Source organism: Hylobates moloch, unplaced genomic scaffold (assembly GCF_009828535.3).
Source record: "Hylobates moloch isolate HMO894 unplaced genomic scaffold, HMol_V3 SCAFFOLD_11, whole genome shotgun sequence".
NCBI classification, from domain to species: domain Eukaryota; kingdom Metazoa; phylum Chordata; class Mammalia; order Primates; family Hylobatidae; genus Hylobates; species Hylobates moloch.
Window position 1 is genome coordinate 106,850,995 of NW_026652286.1, and position 19,484 is coordinate 106,870,478.

The 19,484-nt window shown below is 39.5% G+C and overlaps 1 protein-coding gene across 1 annotated transcript in view; it reads left to right on the forward strand.

The window, feature by feature from the left end:
* JAM3 (junctional adhesion molecule 3) overlaps positions 1 to 19,484 on the forward strand; it is a 75,972-nt gene that overhangs the window by 14,179 nt on the left and 42,309 nt on the right. The gene's annotated exons all lie outside the window — the stretch shown is intronic.

The following is a 19,484-nucleotide window of genomic DNA, read 5'->3' on the forward strand; positions in this document are numbered from 1 at the left end:
CTCTTCATTGAGGTGATCTCTTCCTCTTCTGAATTCCTATCATGAAGGAGCATAGCTAGACCGAGGTTTGAATCTCAGCTCTGCCATTGATTGTTGAAGTCAATTTCCTTATCTATAAAAGAGTAGTAATAATGTAAAGTAGCTTTGTAGGGTTGTTTTACAAAACAGTGACTATATATAAAGCTCCTATCAAAGCATCTAAAAGTAACAAAAATAACACTAAAATTAAAATTCATACAGTAAAATTAAAGTTAATTAATTCACGTGAAGTGCTTAGCAGAGTACCTGCCATGGTAGTAAGTTCTCAGTGGTAGGTTTTGTTTTTCATCAATAAGTGGGAGAGATTTGCTGTTACTAACTGTACTTGCTCCTGCCACTACTTCTATTACTACTATGTTACAGTTCATTTGGTTCTTAATTATTCAGAGGCAGACTTAAAGGGAAGCTCATCTAACCAGTTTTAGAGCCCCTCGCTTACAAAGGGACCACTTACAAGGCCCTGGATTTCACCTAGCAGTGTATCCTCAAATTTTCAAAATAAGATGCTTTAGCTACGATCAGTTAAGATGGTTCTCTTCTTCCACTCTTCTTCCCTCTGTCATACTTCTCTTTATGTTGGGCAGTATTAAATTGCCACTGGCATTTTTCCCAGCCGAGGGAACTTGAATTGGGAGCATATTCAGTTTGAGTTGGTGGGATCACTTACGTGGTCCACAGCCACTGCTGTGTGTAGTTGTTATTGCTGGGCATCTCAGTGTTGGAATGGCTGCCAGGAATACTCTGCCATCTTATTTGACTCACCTAGGTTTGTAACATGAATTTGTAGGGCCTACCGTGAATGCTAGTGTAAGCCCCTGTAATGCCATGGCAGTGTGGATGTGGTTGAAAAACCAGGTTGTGAGTTTTCTCGTGTCAAAGGGTATTTAGGATTAGTCAAACTACAAGAAAACTTGAAATGCCCCCAGAGTTAACAGTGGTCCTTAAAACTCTGCATGATTTGCAATAATTAATTATGAAGTAGAAAGAAACCATTCCAGACTATTAATATTAAATTTTAAAATTAACCACACTAAAGGAAAGTCTTAACTATTATTTCCTAGACAGTATTACAAAACCATGGGCATATGATGAGGTGATCAAAGATCCTAAATATGTAGCAAAAAATTATAGAGACTAAGGAATTAATAAACATATTGTTATTTTTCTAAATTTTGTTTTGTGTTGCCAGCTTTTAAAATTTGTAATATTTTTGTGATTTCTGTTCGCATTCTTAACAAACATTCTTTGTACCTAATTTCATATTCTTAACTTTATGTTTGTTTTCCTATTGGGGGCTCCACTATGACTACCTCAGTCATAGTCCTCCTTGAATCATATCATTTGTTGTTGTATTGACCTATTACTTTAAATCTTTAATGGCAATATGCAATTCCTCTGTGTGTATCTTGGCTCTAAATAGTCTGTGACTTGAGGACGGGAAGCTTGTCTTCTGTGTAGCGTAATATTTGGAACATCATATATATGATGAGAGAAACATCACAGTGTAAGGAGGCGTTTCTATTCTTTAGTTGTGGGTTTGGGAGTGGGGCAGGTACCTCACTAGCTATTTTGGAAGGGGCTGACAAGTGTTTCTGTTCAAATGTATTATCGCCTTGATTGATGAGAAGCCATGGATGAGTTTGTATGTTTCTTTATCTTTATTTTAAAATAATTTGGAGTTAGAAGACCTGGGTTCTTCTTTGATTGCTGATACTTTGTAGTTTTGAGGTTGTAATAATCTCCTTACATATTTGAGCCCTATCCTCTTAAACTGTAGAGAGGTGATTATAATTCCCACTTTACAGAATCATTACAAGGACCAAGTAAGATTGTGTGTAAACAGAATTTTAAGTTATAAAATATTATGCAAATATAAAATATTATTCTCTGCTTTGCTTTATTCCTTCTGAGTTCTGAAGTATGAATCCTCTGGTTCTTCAAAACTATAGGTTACAATTCTAATTTACAATAACCTTCTCTTAAAAAAGCTCCCCTTATGGCTTAGTTAGATGAGATAGCAAGTTTTAAAATCTGTTGTCCTATATTGGAAAAATATTTTATCTAGAGGACAGATTATTATCCTGGATTTTTTTTTTTAAAGAAAACAAAAATCTGGTTTTAAGTTTCATGAGTAAAGAAGAAAAATTTATCTTTGACATTCTTGGATTTAAAAAGTGGTTCAGTGATATTTGTAGAAAAGATTAGACCTCCCATGCCTAGGGGAAATTTTCATGCCTGAACTAGCAAACTTTGAATAATAAGAGGTTTTAGTGGAAATTCCAGCATATTTTCAAGTAAAGGAGCTGCCAGTACAAATCAGTGAGTTTACATACAAAATAAACAGCTTATTAAATAAATAGCTGTTAAGAATGAATGAGTTCAGGACAAGAAAATGCCATGTAAATAGATAGGGGTCCCTGTTCCATAGGCTGTTTCCACCTAAGAGGTTTTCTTATTTCAAGTTTTAAAAAGTGTGTGAGTGGTTTTTTTTTGTTGTTGTTGTTTTGTTTTTTGATACGGGGTCTTGCTCTGTCTCCCAAGCTGGAGAACACTGTTCACTGCAGCCTTGAACTCCTGGGGTTCAAGCAATCCTTCTGTCTCAACTTTCCATGTAGCTGGGACCACAGGGGTGTACCACCATGCCCAGCTAATTTTTTAATTTTTTGTGCAGACAAGGTCTCACTTTGTTGCCCAGGCTGGTCTCAAACCCATGGGCTCAAGGGATCCTCCTGCCTCCATCTCCCAAAGTACTGGGATTATAGCCATAAGCCACCACACCTGGCCAAGATTTTAGTATTGTCTTTTCCCAAACACTCTTAGTGAAATGAAGCAACAGAAATGTAATGTCCTGAGATTATTGTGCCATGAAGTGTTACAATGAAGGAGATACACATACACACACACACACACACATAGACACACACACTTTTTTTGCATATTAGGAAAAAGTAGGGAAGACTATGAAAGAAAAGGAAAACACTGTAAATCAACAAATAAAGTATTTCTGTTTAAGAATCAGAGAGTATATATTTTTCAAGAAATGCTGAAAGAAACCATATGCTTAGGCATTAAACCAAAGCATTATGGTCATAAAATCATGATCTCCCAGCTCTCTCTTGTGGATTGTATTCATATTCATTTGAAAGTGTTAGTTGAAGTCTTTAGAATCTGGAAGAATTTATTATTGCTTGAAAGTTAGTGGCACTCATTGGAGAACAAAATCTTGGACTCTGCCTTGTTACACACCTAGCTATATAAGGTACTTTTTAAAAACCTTCCTGTTCTTATGTATACAGGTTGTTGGTGTTGGACTTCTCTGGAAGAAAGAACTGTCTTAGAGGCCAAATCTAGTCACTCAGTAACTGGGCTGATGATCGGGGACCCAGGTTTTGCCATGGATTTACACTATGATCTCAGCAAGTTACTTAATCCCTTTATGTTAAGTTTTCTACCCATAAAGCAAATACCTAGCCCTCTTAATTCACATGGACATATAAGTTCTAGAATCTTAGAGCTTAAAGGTATTCTGTAAACCAGTGTTTCTCAACTTTGGTACTGTTGACATTTGGAGTGGATAATTTTTTGTTACGGAGGCTGTCTTGTGCATTGTAGGATGTTTAGTAACATCTCTGGCCTCTAAATACAAGTAGCAATATCCCAGTTATGGCAGCCAAAGATGACTGCAGGCGTTTCCAGATGCCCCATGGGTGGCAGTATCCCAGCTGGGAACCACTGCTGTAAGACAGGATTCAGAAGAGGCAGCTGATGCCCAGGGATGTTCAATGCCTGCTTTAGATCACATCACTGTTAAGTGGTGGGACCAGGACTAGAACTCAACTTTATTAATATATTGCCAACCCGTTTATCCAGCTTTCCCCTTAAATTCAGAGTTTCATTCCATTCCAAAAGCAGTGGCATATGTTTAAAATTTCGACACCAAAACAAAAATTGACAAATTCTCTACATTTACCAATGATGTATTACCCACTTGATTCCATTTTACCACCCCCAAAGCTCTTACCATACCTTGGTAAAGAAACATTGCTTTCCTTATCCTTAAATGCTTACAAAATGCTCGGGCAACATTTATTAAGAGCAGTTGGAATGGATGGTTTGGGAGGTGTCAGTTCGCCATTATAAGCCATATAGGTGATTGTAAGTTGGATATGATCTGTGGGACATTGAAAACTATGGAATTCCATGCTAGTGAAGAGCACTAGAGGATCTCTGGAATTGAATGTCTGTTTATCAGATAAATCAACATGCTGCCTTAGGTGTATGCTGAACCTCCTTGTGTCTCCCATTCTTTATATACTTTCCAGTTTATGGTTTTTAATAAAGGTAAATTCTGCACACATAGTAAGCAGCACTTAGTACATTTTGTCTGGTTGTTTAATTCCATATCTGATGTTTCATTATCATATCCTAGGTTTACTTTTTTTTATTATACTTTAAGTTTTAGGGTACACGTGCACAGTGTGCAGGTTAGTTACATACGTATACATGTGCCACATTGGTGTGCTGCACCCAGTAACTCGTCATTGAACATTAGGTATATCCCCAAATGCTATCCCCCCCTCCCCCCACTCCACAACAGGCCCCGGTGTGTGATGTTCCCCTTCCTGTGTCCTTGTGTTCTCATTGTTCAATTCCCACCTATGAGTGAGAACATGCGGTGTTTGGTTTTTTGTCCTTGGCGATAGTTTGCTGAGAATGATGGTTTCCAGCTTCATCCATGTCCCCAAAAAGGACATGAACTCATCATTTTTTATGGCTGCATAGTATTCCATGACGTATATGTGCCACATTTTCTTAATCCAGTCTATCATTGATGGACATTTGGGTTGGTTCCAAGTCTTTGCTATTGTGAATAGTGCCACAATAAACATACGTGTGCATGTGTCTTTATAGCAGCATGATTTATAATCCTTTGGGTATATACCCAGTAATGGGATTGCTGGGTCAAATGGTATTTCTAGTTCTAGATCCCTGAGGAATCGCCACACTGACTTTCACAATGGTTGAACTAGTTTACAGTCCCACCAACAGTATAAAAGTGTTCCTATTTCTCCACATCCTCTCCAGCACCTGTTGTTTCCTGACATTTTAATGATGGCCATTCTAACTGGTGTGAGATGGTATCTCATTGTGGTTTTGATTTGCATTTCTCTGATGGCCAGTGATGATGAGCATTTTTTCATGTGTTTTTTGGCTGCATAAATGTCTTCTTTTGAGAAGTGTGTTCATATCCTTTGCCCACTTTTTGATGGGGTTGTTTGTTTTTTTTCTTGTAAATTTGTTGGAGTTCATTGTAGATTCTGGATATTAGCCCTTTGTCAGATGAGTAGGTTGCAAAAATTTTCTCCCATTCTGTAGGTTGCCTGTTCACTCTGATGGTAGTTTCTTTTGCTGTGCAGAAGCTCTTTAGTTTAATTAGATCCCATTTGTCAATTTTAGCTTTTGTTGCCATTGCTTTAGTGTTCTAGACATGAAGTCCTTGCCCATGCCTATGTCCTGAATGGTATTGCCTAGGTTTTCTTCTAGGGTTTTTTTCAATATATGGAAATTAACATTTCGCTTGGGAACATGAAGGGGAAGAAAAACAAAAGGAAAACTAGATGAGAACAAACAAGCTGAGTAAAAGTAGTTGTCAGAAAATAAACTGAATGATAGGAAAGCTTCAAACTATTAAGTAAATGCTGTGCTTTAAAGTTAGGGTTAGTAGCCTGAACATCTGGATCCTAGAGTGCTTTCAAGCTCTTTGCTGAGAACATTTCTAGATTTCAGTGTGGTCTGGTTAGCAGAATCTTTTCTTGGACAGCCATGTAACAAAGTTGTCTATCTTTTGAAAACTCCAAACTACTAAAGTGTTGAAAACCTGAAATGCTTTGCTTTGAAGGTAAGATGATTTAAAAAAAAAATTTATTGAAATATTTGAACTCAGGTATAATTGGCTTGTTATGTAATAAGATTCAGAACATGTATACATACACAATATGAAAGAATTTCGAGTCCCAAACTTCAGTTTGCAAATGAAGACAGACATTTAGAGTAACTATGCACCATGGTTAGGTTTACTTGCTGTTTTTCTATTCCTCCTGTTAAATACATTATAAACTACCTTAAGCTAATGTGTTGGCTGGCTAAGATTCCTACAGGGTTCATTCTTTTCATTGGGCATCAATAGTGTCAGTGGTATTTTCCATTTGAAATGTGATGGAACTGAGAGACACTGTGGATTGGCTTAGAACTGAACCACAGTTAAAAGTGGTCATCTGAGGACCAGCCTGGGCAACATGGTGAGACCCCCATCGCTACAAAAAATAAAAATAAGGACTGGGCACGGTGGCTCATGCCTGTAATCCCAGCACTTTGGGAGGCCGAGGCAGGTGGGTCATGAGGTCAGGAGATTGAGACCATACTGGCTGACACTATGAAACCCTGTCTCTACTAAAAATTTAAAAAATTAGCCGGGTGTGGTGGCACGCGCCTGTAGTCCCAGCTACTCGGGAGGCTGAGGCAGGAGAATCGCTTCCCAGAACCTGGAAGGTGGAGGTTGCAGTGAGCCGAGATCGCGCCACTGCACTCCAACCTGGGTGACAGAGCGAGACTCCATCTCTAAATAGATAGATAGATAGATAGATAGATAGATAGATAGATAGATAGATAGATAGATAGGCATGGTAAACCCAGGAGTTAGAGGCTACAGTGAGCTACGATCGTGTCACTGCACTCCAGCTTGGGTGACAGAGTAAAACTCTGTGTCAAAAAAAAAAAATAAATGTTGTCATCTGAGTTACAGCTTTGGTAGTGGATGAAGTGGAGGGGCAGAGACAAGTTATCACTTAGAATTTATAGCCGACTAAGTCTGAACTCAAGGATGTATCATGCAAATAAATGTGTGCAATGGATGGAAAAGTTGCCTGAGGCAAAGGGAAGAAGGGAGCTACTCCAGTGTTGTGTTTGGGGGTGTGGGTTTTTTCTTTAACTGTAGGAATTTATGGATAGTATAAATTTGGGAAGCTTGAGAAGTATACATAAAAATAATTATTCATAATCCTACTATCTTAGGGCAGTATTGCAACGATTCAGTATTTGTAATATATCTACTTCTAGTCATTTCTGTAAGTTTTAAAAAATAATTGAGTTCGTACTCTAAATATAATTAAGTATATACTACTCTTTTCGTTCCCTTGCTCAGAATTCTTTAGGGGCTTTCTGTAGCTCTTGGTACAAAGCCCAAAGCCTTGAGCTTCTTATGACTGGTCCGATTTTCCCTCCCTCCAGTCACCTCTTACTCAGTGTAGTTCTGCTCTCTTGGCTCACTTTCATTTTCCCACACATGCCCAGAGCTGTTGCATGTGCTGCCCATTGTGTGTGATGTGCTCTGCAGCCACCTTTTTGCATGGCTGAACCCTCCTTATTCATCATATTCCATCTTAAATATCACTTTCTGAGGGAAGCTTTTCCTGATCTCTCAGATTCATACCCCTTATTATACACTTTCGTGGCCCCCTATACTTTTATAGTATTTATTGCAATTACAATTAATTATATATGTAGAATTAGAATGTTGTTTATGTGTGTTGTTTATTTGTGTATTATTAGAAGGCAGGGACCATGACAGTAGGAATTGTTCACTGCATTTCTTGGCCCAAATATAGTACCTGCTAGGTGCTCAATAATGTTCAATATTTGTTGAATAAATGAGTGAATGTATTAATGAAGAAATAGGCAGCAGTCTGCTTCCTTCATACATAACACGTATGTTAAAAGATATGCTTGGTGGTGAATTCTGAAAGTCTAATGCAGTGAATAAAAGTGTAATCTTGGGTTCTTTTGTTCATGTGCTGTGTTAAATTTAGTTAAATTTCAGTAATCAGTCTTAGAAAACTGTCAGCATTAGGTTTGTTAAACAAATGTGAGCGGCAGAAAAGTTGGAAGAGAGAAAGTAAACCAGCATTGTCTCCCCACTAACTGAAAAAAGGTTTTGTAACAGAACGGTGCAGTCCAAATGAAGAAATGCACCTGTTAGGAATATATTCTAATGATCTGTTTGCATGTACTAATACAAATATGGAAAACTCTTGTTTTTTTATTGGCACATGAAGTCTTTTGACTAAGATTTGTTCTAATAGGCCCAGCGCGGTGGCTCACGCCTATAATCCCAGCACTTTGGGAGGCCGAGGCAGGCAGATCATGAGGTCAGGAGATCGAGACCATCCTGGCCAACGTGGTGAAACCCCATTTCTACTAAAAATACAAAAAATTAGCTGGGTGTGGTGGCACGAGCCTGTAATTCCAACTGTTCAGGAGGCTGAGGCAGGAGAATCACTTGAACCTGGGAGTCGGAGGTTGTAGTGAGCCGAGATCGCACCCCTGCACTCCAGCCTTGCGACAGAATGAGACTCCGTCAAAAAAAAAAAAATAAAATAAATTGTTCTAATATAAAATATAAAATCAAGCAAATCAAATAGAAACAAAAGAGTCTAGGTTAAAGCACTACGGAAGTACTGAGTTACGATTGTGCTGTTAACTTGGTACATGACCACTTACTAAATAGGGGCTACTTTTTCACCACTTAGGAAGAAACTGAGTATACCAGACATCTTAAACATAACAAACATCTTAAGTGTTGTCATCTAAGATTGAGACAGGTTTCTAAATGTTTTTGTCCTTGACTTGCAACCACTCAGTGGACACACACAGCGCTCCAACCCACTGTGTCTCAAATGTTGGTGTACATGATGTCAGTTGCCATACACGCATTTTATTTATTCTATTTACTTTTTGAGATGGAGCCTCACTCTCACCCAGGCTAGAGTGCAGTAGTGCGATCCTGGCCCACTGCAGCCTCTGGGTTCAGGTGATTCTCATGCCTTATCCTCCCAAGTAGCTGGGATTACAGGTGCACGCCACTACACCTGGCTAAGTTTTGTATTTTTAGTAGAGACGGGGTTTCTCCATGTTGCCCAGTCTCTGGTCTCGAACTCGTGGCCTCAAGTGATCCTCCTGCCTCGGCCTGGGATTACAGGCCCGTATAGAAGGCATTTATATAATGAACCGACATCCTTAGAGTGAGCTTTCAGTTTCAGTATAAATAGGTAAGGGTTTGGATTCTCTGATCATCTTCTTGGTCTGTTCACTTCCATCCAGAAGGCCTGGGTTTGGACTGGCACCATGGATCTGGTTGAGACAAACAGTAAGGCAAGGGCTTGTATGTTCTTTCTTTCACTTCATCGTGCTTCATAGCCAGTACATAGTAGAGTTTTATTATGTTGTTTCCTCTCTTTTAAGTTCTCAAATCCAGGGGCCAGTTGTTTGGGCAGATGTTTACTAGGGACTCTAATCACCTGCTCTTCCACCCGAGGGAAGGCAGTCTCTGAAGTCTCATTTCTGTTACCTAAAAGCTAGTTCTGCATTTTCCCTTCCTGCAAGCAAGGAATGGTTTTCTTTTGACGTTTCCAGCTATGGTTTGCTTCGAACTGACTTCTTTCTTGTATTGGGGTGCGTGCTCAGTTAATGAGTAATGAACACGTTGGGATTCTTCTTTCCTTGGGTAGATACTGGCCAGAATTATTGTTTACCTATGCTGTACCAGTTAATAAAGGACTCCTCAGTTTGTGCTTTCTCAGAATTCACCAAATCTAGCAAATCTAGTGTCTTTAATTAGGTTTATTATTACCATTAAATATTTGCTGTATGCCCGCATTTTGCTAACATGTGGCACTTTCTAGAACTGTTAGGGGATTACCCAGAGAGTGCAGTGGTGTGTCTTGGGGTTGTGGAAGAGGGCTGGAATGTAGTCACTGCCCTCCAGGAGTCCCTTTGTCATATATAATACAGAAAAGCCTTTTTCTTGTCCCCTCCACACGCCATCCCCCGCGTTCTGTCAAGCTGCTTAGGGTGAGGGGATACACCATGCGAGAGGAATGGCAATAGTGGGTGTGTCTTGATTTCTCTTTACCATCCTCTTCCCTCAATAGTTTGAACGTTACTTAGAAACAATTTCTAAGAGGGAATTTCTTGAGTAAGTACTATGAAAGTTGGCAAATTTTGGAAACAGTTTTTAGTATCTGTGGTTGATGTTCTGCATTTCAGGACGGCTTGCCTACAGATTAATCCCAGCTGGCCACTCTTCTGCATCACATGCTCAGGAACAGGTTGTATTGACTCCTTCATTTGAGATCCAGTGAATTCTCAAGTACCTCTGGAATCATTCGATGATGAACCTCTTTGGAGCGTTAGTGATGCAACTTAATGTCTTTGGCAGGGACATTTCTTCTCACATCTTATTGATACTGGGTTTGAGGAGCAGGCTGACTTCTGGTTGTGTAGTCAGCTCTCGGTTTTTTTTCTACTAATGGAGAAGGGAGACATTATAGGGAATGGAAAATTCAAGTTGCAAAGCATTAAAAACAATTTAAAATTATGTTTCATTTAAACTAACAATTGCTGTATTTCTGACCAAATAATATTTACTTCAGGATAAAGTTTTCTTGATTTATTTTTATATTACAGGTTGCCACTTTATAAATTCCATAAATCATGGAAAGTAGTTTAAGAGTGGTCTTCAGATTTTTAAATTTAAAGTCTATTCTTAATTTTCTTTTATATATATGTGTGTATATATATTTATATACACATACTTTGCACTGTAAGATACTGAGTTTATGACATTAAGGACTCTGGCCCTTCAGTTCTTGAAAATTTAGTGCTTATAAAATTGCGAGGACTATATTAGTTCTAATTTTCAGTCAGTGAAAAACCTATATACTTTAGGAAGCACACAGGAAACATCTCATTTTCTGCTTAGTTCCCCTAAAAACGTGGATCAGATCCATCTCCCGGGCCTAGTCAGTATTGATTGAGTGTATACCCAGGGCATTGTGCTAAAGTGTCACCCAAGCTCTGCCCTCCAGGGGAAGAAGAGCTAGCCATTCCTTTTACTGTGCATGCATATGTATATAGCTCACCTATATCCAGAAAACTTAGTTTACAAATGGACTGCTTTTTAGGGAAGGAGTGGACACAAAAGTTCAACTTCAGAGAGGAAAACTAAGCGCAATGCCAAATTAACTGAAATCTTCTGTTTTGAAAGAGGTCTTTTAATTTAAAAAAAGCTAGTTCTTGGAAAAAGCACAATAATCAAAACCAAATGTAACTCATTAGAAAGTTCACGTGAGATAATTTGGGATTTGCAAAATTAGTTTTAATGAATTGTGAACGACAGCAAGACTGTTTCTACCTGGCACAGGTAGAAATAGTGTGTATCTAAAGTCAGAACCAGTAGTGTCGGGGCAAGTATAGACACTCATTCTCTGTAGTTGGGTCAGTTGTCTTCCCTGTATGTTCGCCTTAGCTAAAACGGCAGAGAGAAATCCTTTGTTGCATCATAACACGGACATTGTCAAAGTACACTGAACTCATGAATTAGACAAATAGCAACATTGTATCTTCTTTTTCTGGGCCTGGTTTTGATGGTATACTACACTTCCTAAGGGTGATTTCAGAGCTAGCTTGCAGGTGGAGCTCCACCTGCTGATATTTGTGAGGGATAGCTCAGTAAGCACTCCTTCAGCTAGCATGTCTTTCCCACTAACATTCACACTGATACTCCAGCCTAGAGAAAGACCTTTGGGTTACACCAGAGTCTCCAGAAAGCCTTCATTTAAATGCAACTAGGGAGAGGTGTGGTGGCTCACCACCGGTAGTCCCAGCACCTGGGGAGGCCAAGGTGGGCAGATTGCTTGAGCCCAGTTCAAGACCAGCCTGGGAAATATAAAATCCCATCTCTGCAAAAAATACAAAAATTAGCCACGTGTAGTGGTGCATGCCTGTAGTCCCTGTATACTTGGGAGGCTGAAGTGGGAGGATTACCCGAGCCTGGGTTTTCGAGGCTGCAGTGAGCTGTGATCGTGCCACTGTACTCCAGCCTCAGTGACAGGGTGAGACCCTATTTCAAAAAATAAAAATAATGCTACCAGGTTGCATGGGGGAGGAATGAGGTAATTGTAAAATGAAGGTTTCAGGGAAAAGCCTGGGCAAGCAGTTCTTGGCCTGGGAAAGGCAGGCCCAGGAACAGATTTCAGAGTTGTACCAACAAGTTTGGTAAAGTCTGTTTCTATTTTCTTCATTTTCTTTTTCTCTCCTACTCCTCACTACTTAGAAGGGGATTTGAGGGACCCATTTAGATCCTTTTCTCACTGTCTCGCCCTGTCTCTGATGGTGGTATTGAGGATAAGACAGTATTTGTCATCTGTAATTAACTGTACTGCATTTGTCAGGCAAGTTGTGCTGTACTTGATTTTTATGTTTCTTTCAAGATTTCTGCCCTTTGCCTCCTGTATTTTTCTATTTGTTTATTTATTTAGAGACGGAATCTCGCTCTGTCACCCGCCCAGGCTGGAGTGCTGTGGTGCGATCTCAGCTCACTGCAACCTCCATCTCTTGGTTTCAAGCAATTCTTCTGCTTCAGCCTCCTGAGTAGCTGGGATTACAGGTGTGTGCCACCACGCCTGGCTAATTTTTGAATTTTTAGTAGAGACGGGGTTTAACCATGTTGGTCAGGCTGGTCTCGAACTCCAGACCTCGTGATCCGCCTGCCTCAGCCTCCCAAAGTGCTGGAATTACAGGCATGAGCCACCGCGCCCGGCTTGCTTCCTTTATTTTTCTAACCTCATCATTTTCTGCTTTGCTCAGTGGAGATTTTCCAATAATGTCACCCGAAATATACTTTTAAGTCAATGTATGCTATTTTTTAAGTTGCTTCTGACTTTAATGTTAGACCTCTCCTTTGATGAAAGTTAAATGTCATGACATGGGAGAGTGACATTGTATCTTTACTTAAGATGTGAAATTCTTCTCAAATTTCCATTTCTGATTAGAAAAGTACTTTGAGGTGAATCCCCCTTTCCTCCTTAAAAAAAAAAAAAAAAAAATAGTGGTCAGTTCCTATCTCTAGGTCTTCAGTGAAATGATCCCATTTTTCTGATCCAAACAAGTTTCTGTGGCTTGTCTGCTCTGAAGGGCCCTTGTGTCTTCTGAGGAACGATTGCTTTCTGCATAACATACAGTGTTCTTCGCTGTTTTCCACCCACAGAGCCTTTCTTGCTGAGGAGGAGGTGTGATATAGGAAAATTATGAGGGCTTTTCAAACTCGCTTGCATTGATGGCCCAGATGGTGAGGAAAATCCCTTGGGGAGCTAAAAATTGAATGGGTTATAGCAGATTTTTAAAATCCCTAATTAGACTCTCCTTGTCTTTAAGACCACTTTTGAGTTACCACTGTATTTATGCATCTGAGTCCTGTTTCCTAACTGCTAGTGAGCTCCTTGAGGGCATCCTTGGGTCTGTACACCACTGAAATCTCAGCACCTAGAAAGCAGTTCTCTAATAATGGCTGATATCATGTGAATGCATTCTCTGCGTCAGGTCCTGTACTCAGCACTTTACGTATGCTCTCTTACTCTTACAACTGGAGGAGAAAGGTATTATAATTATCCCCATTGTATGGATGAGAAAACAGAAAGATTGATGAAGATCCAAGCCAGAAACACTTGGTAAGCAGTAGAGATAGACTTCAAACTCAGATGTTCTAGAGTTTCAGCTCTTAACCACTATATTGTACTGCTTCCTTACTAGACAAACACTTAGTTTTAAAATAGATATGTTTTGAGTAAAAAAGTGAACGAAGTAAAGTTAAAGTTAATTTTCTGAAATCACAGTGATGTTTATGTCTCCTTTCAATAAACTGTTCTCTGTATAAGTGGTCAGCCAGGATGCATGTTGCTGTGCCTGTTGCTCCTTGTAACTCAGGAAGATATTGCCCCATTCTGAACAGCCAGCATGGGGTAACAGTGTAAGCACTGTGAACATTTCTTCTCTGTTCTCACCGTCTTCCAACAGAAACAACCAGGAGCAATTTAACAGTGACACTTGAGTTATGAACTTCATACATATGGCTTAATTGTAATGGCAAATTGGTGTGTTAACATTTATAGAATGGTACTGTCACTGAAGTGTGAATTTAAATGTGGGTTTTAACCCAGTTCGATAATAATTGCTGTGCTCTGGGAAACACTGAATCTTTTCAAGGGGGACAGCTATTTAACTATAAGTAGAGTTGTTTGAAATGCAGAAGACCACAATATTTATTCAAAGAGTGGTAGCAAAGAAGTGAGATGAGAAGTGAGGTGTTCTTTCCATCCTAGTGGAGAGAACACTGGGCTGTGAGTCAGGGTATCTGTAATCTAAGCATGTCTCCAGGCTGAAATATCTATTGTGAGTTTAGCTAAGGCATTCCTGTTGTTAATACTATTGCTCTAATACCAAAAAGTGTCTACTAGAAAATAGAGTAACCTTTGTGTCTTTGTAATGATAGTGTTCTTTTGGTATAATACTCTACATAAGTATTGCCTTTTATCATCTTAAAAACAAATCTGATGGTATTTCTCCCCTCATTTATTCTTTTTCCTCCAGTTTTTATTGAGTGCTAGCTATGTGCCAGGAATTTATAAGTCCTTTATGTGTGATAACTCATTTACAAGCTCATGCCTGTAATGCTAGTATTTTGAGGGGCCGAAGTGAGAGGATTGCCTGAGATCAGGAGTTTGAGACTAGCTTGGGCAAGATAGCAAGACCTCATTTTTACAAAAAATTTAAAAATTAGGTGTGGGGTACACATCCGTATTCCCAAGAGTCTGAGGTGGGAGGATTGCTTGAGCACAGGAGTTTGAGGCTACAGGGAGCTGTGGTCGTGCCACTGCAATCCAGCCTGGGTGACAAAGTGAGACCCTGTCTCTAAAAATTATAGTAACCCATTTAATTATCTCAGCCACCTTACGAAGTAGGCACTAATTTAGACATTTCATAGATGAGAAAACTTGAGGCACAGTAACATACCCAAAGTAGCATGGTAAGGGATGGAGTTCATATAAAACCCAGACAGTTCAGCAGTATTCGCTGTTCTGCAGCCTCCACTGCTGATACCCAGGCAAACCGGGTCTGGAGTGGACCTCCAGCAAACTCCAGCAGACTTGCAGCTGAGGGTCCTGACTGTTAGAAGGAAAACTAACAAACAGAAAGGACATCCACACAAAAACCCTATCTGTATGTCACCATCATCAAAGACCAAAGGTAGATAAAACCACAAAGGTGGGGAAAAAACAGAGCAGAAAAGCTGAAAATTCTAAAAATCAGAGCGCTTCTCCCCCTCCAAAGGACTGCAGCTCCTCGCCAGCAACGGAACAAAGCTGGACGGAGAATGACTTTGACGAATTGAGAGAAGGCAGCTTCAGACAATCAGACTTCTCCGAGCTAAAGGAGGAAGTTCGAACCCATGGCAAAGAAGCTAAAAACCTTGAAAAAAGATTAGACTAATGGCTAACTAGAATAACCAGTGTAGAGAAGTCCTTAAATGACCTGATGGAGCTGAAAACCATGGCATGAGAACTACGTGACAAATGCACAAGCTTCAGTGGCTGATTCGATCAACTGGAAGAAAGGGTATCAGTGATTGAAGATCGAATGAATGAAATGAAGCGAGAAGAGAAGTTTAGAGAAAAAAGAGTAAAAAGAAACGAACAAAGCCTCCAAGAAATATGGGACTATGTGAAAAGACCAAATCTATGTCTGATTGGTGTACCTGAAAGTGACGGGGAGAATGGAACCAAGTTGGAAAACACTCTGCAGGATATTATCCAGGAGAACTTCCCCAACCTAGCAAGGCAGACCCACATTCAAATTCAGGAAATACAGACAACGCCACAAAGATACTCCTCGAGAAGAGCAACTCCAAGACACATAATTGCCAGATTCACCAAAGTTGAAATGAAGGCAAAAATTTAAGGGCAGCCAGAGAGAAAGGTCGGATTATCCACAAAGTGAAGCCCATCAGACCAACAGTGGATTTCTCGGCAGAAATTCCACAAACCAGAAGAGAGTGGGGGCCGATATTCAACATTCTTAAAGAAAAGAATTTTCAATGCAGAATTTCATATCCAGCCAAACTAAGCTTCATAAGTGAAGGAGAGAAATAAAATACTTTACAGACAAGCAAATGCTGAGAGATTTTGTCACCACCAGGCCTGCCCTAAAAGAGCTCCTGAAGGAAGCACTAAACATGGAAAGGAACAACCGGTACCAGCCACTGCAAAAACATACCAAATTGTAAAGACCATTGAGGCTAGGAAGAAACTGCATCAACTAATGAGCAAAATAATCAGCTAACATCATAATGACAGGATCAAATTCACACATAACAATACTCTTAAATGTAAATGGGCTAAATGCTGCAATTAAAAGGCACAGACTGGCAAATTGGATAAAGAGTCAAGACCCATCAGTGTGCTGTATTCAGGAAACCCATCTCACGTGCAGAGACACACATAGGCTCAAAATAAAGGGATGGAGGAAGATCTACCAAGCAAGTGGAAAACAAAAAAAGGCAGAGGTTGCAATCCTAGTCTCTGATAAAACAGACTTTAAACCAACAAAGATCAAAAGACAAAGAAGGCCATTACATAATGGTAAAGGGATCAATTCAGCAAGAAGAGCTAACTATCCTAAATATATATGCACCCAATACAGGAGCACCCAGATTCATAAAGCAAGTCCTTAGAGACCTACAAAGAGACTTAGACTCCCACACAATAATAATGGCAGACTTTAACACCCCACTGTCAACATTAGACAGATCAACGAGACAGAAAGTTAACAATGATATCCAGGAATTGAACTCAGCTCTGCACCAAACGGACCTAATAGACATCTACAGAACTCTCCACCCCAAATCAACAGAATATACATTCTTCTCAGCACCATGTCGCACTTATTCCAAAATTGACCACATAGTTGGAAGTAAAGCACTCCTCAGCAAATGTAAAAGAACAGAAATTATAACAAACTGTCTCTCAGACCACAGTGCAATCAAACTAAAACTCAGGATTAAGAAACTCACTCAAAACCGCTCAACTACGTGGAAACTGAACAACCTGCTCCTGAATGACTACTGGGTATGTAACGAAATGAAGGGAGAAATAAAGATGTTCTTTGAAACCAATGAGAACAAAGACACAACATACCAGAATCTCTGGGACACATTTAAAGCAGTGTGTAGAGGGAAATTTATAGCACTAAATGCCCACAAGAGAAAGCAGGAAGGATCTAAAATTGACACCCTAACATCACAATTAAAAGAACTAGAGAAGCAAGAGAAAACAAATTCAAAAGCTAGCAGAAGGCAAGAAATAACTAAGAGCAGAACTGAAGGAGATAGAGATACAAAAAACCCTTCAAAAAATCAATGAATCCAGGAGCTGGGTTTTTGAAAAGATCAACAAAATTGATAGACGGCTAGCAAGACTATTAAGAAAAGAGAGAAGAATCAAATAGATGCAATAAAAAACGATAAAGGAGATATCACCACTGATCCCACAGAAATACAAACTACCATCAGAGAATACTATAAACACCTCTACGCAAATAAACTAGACAATCTAGAAGAAATGGATAAATTCCTGGACACATACACCCTTCCAAGACTAAACTAGGAAGAAGTTGAATCCCTGAATAGACCAATAACAGACTCCGAAATTGAGGCAATAATTAATAGCCTACCAACCAAAAAAAAGTCCAAGACGAGACGGATTCACAGCCGAATTCTACCAGAGGTACAAGGAGGAGCTGGTACCATTCCTTCTGAAACTATTCCAATCAATAGAAAAAGAGGGAATCCTCCCTAACTCATTTTACGAGGCCAGGATCATCGTGATACCAAAGCCTGGCAGAGACACAAGAAGAAAAGAGAATTTTAGACCAATATCCCTGATGAACATCGATGCAAAAATCCTCAATAAAATACTGGCAAACCGAATCCAGCAGCACATCAAAAAGCTTATCCACCATAATCAAGTGGGCTTCATCCCTGGGATGTAAAGCTGGTTCAACAGATGCAAATCAATAAACATAATCCGGCATATAAACAGAACCAAAGACAAAAACCACATGATTATCTCAATAGATGCAGAAAAGGCCTTTGGCAAAATTCAACAGCCCTTCATGCTAAAAACTCTCAATAAATTAGGTATTGATGGGACGTATCTCTTAATAATAAGAGCTATTTATGACAAACCCACAGCCAATATCATACCGAATGGGCAAAAAGTGGAAGCATTCCCTTTGAAAATTGGCACAAGACGGATGCCCTCTCTCACCACTCCTATTCAACATAGTATTGGAAGTTCTGCCCAGGCTAATCAGGCAGGAGAAAGAAAGGGTATTCAATTAGGAAAAGAGGAAGTCAAATTGTCCCTGTTTGTAGATGACGTGATTGTATATTTAGAAAACCCCATCGTCTCAGCCCAAAATCTCCTTAAGCTGATAAGCAACTTCAGCAAAATCTCAGGATACAAAGTCAATGTGCAAACATGACAAGCATTCTTATACACCAATAACAGAGAGCCAAATCATGAGTGAACTCCCATTCACAATTGCTTCAAAGAGAATAAAATACCTAGGAATCCAACTTACAAGGGATGTGAAGGACCTCTTCAAGGAGAACTAGAAACCACTGCTCAACGAAATAAAAGAGGACACAAACAAATGGAAGAACATTCCATGCTCATGGGTAGGAAGAATCAATATCGTGAAAATGGCCATACTGCCCAAGGTAATTTATACATTCAATGCCATCCCCATCCAGCTACCAATGACTTTCTTCACAGAATTGGAAAAAACTACTTTAAAGTTCCTATGGAACCAAAAAAGAGCCCGCATTGCCAAGTCAGTAATAAGCCAAAAGAGCAAAGCTGGAGGCATCATGCTACCTGACTTCAAACTATACTACAAGGTTACAGTAACCAAAACAGCATGGTACTGGTACCAAAACAGATACAGACCAACGGAACAGAACAGAGCCCTCAGAAATAATACCACACATCTACAACCATCTGATCTTTGACAAACCTGACAAAAACAAGAAATGGGGAAAAGATTCCCTATTTAATAAATGGTGCTGGGAAAACTGGCTAGCCATATGTAGAAAGCTGAAACTGGATCCCTTCCTTACACCTTATACAAAAATTAATTCAAGATGGATTAAAGACTTAAATGTTATACCTAAAACCATACAAACCCTAGAAGAAAACCTAGGCAATACCATTCAGGACATAGGCATGGGCAAGGACTCCATGTCTAAAACACCAAAAGCAATGGCAACAAAAGCCAAATTTGACAGATGGGATCTAGTTAAACTAAAGAGCTTCTGCACAGCAAAAGAAACCACCATCAGAGTGAACAGGCAACCTACAGAATGGGAGAAAATTTTTGCAATCATCTCATCTGACAAAGGGCTAATATCTAGAATCTACAAAGAACTCAAATTTACAAGAAAAAAAGCAACCTCATCAACAAGTGGGCAAAGAATATGAACAGACACTTCTCAA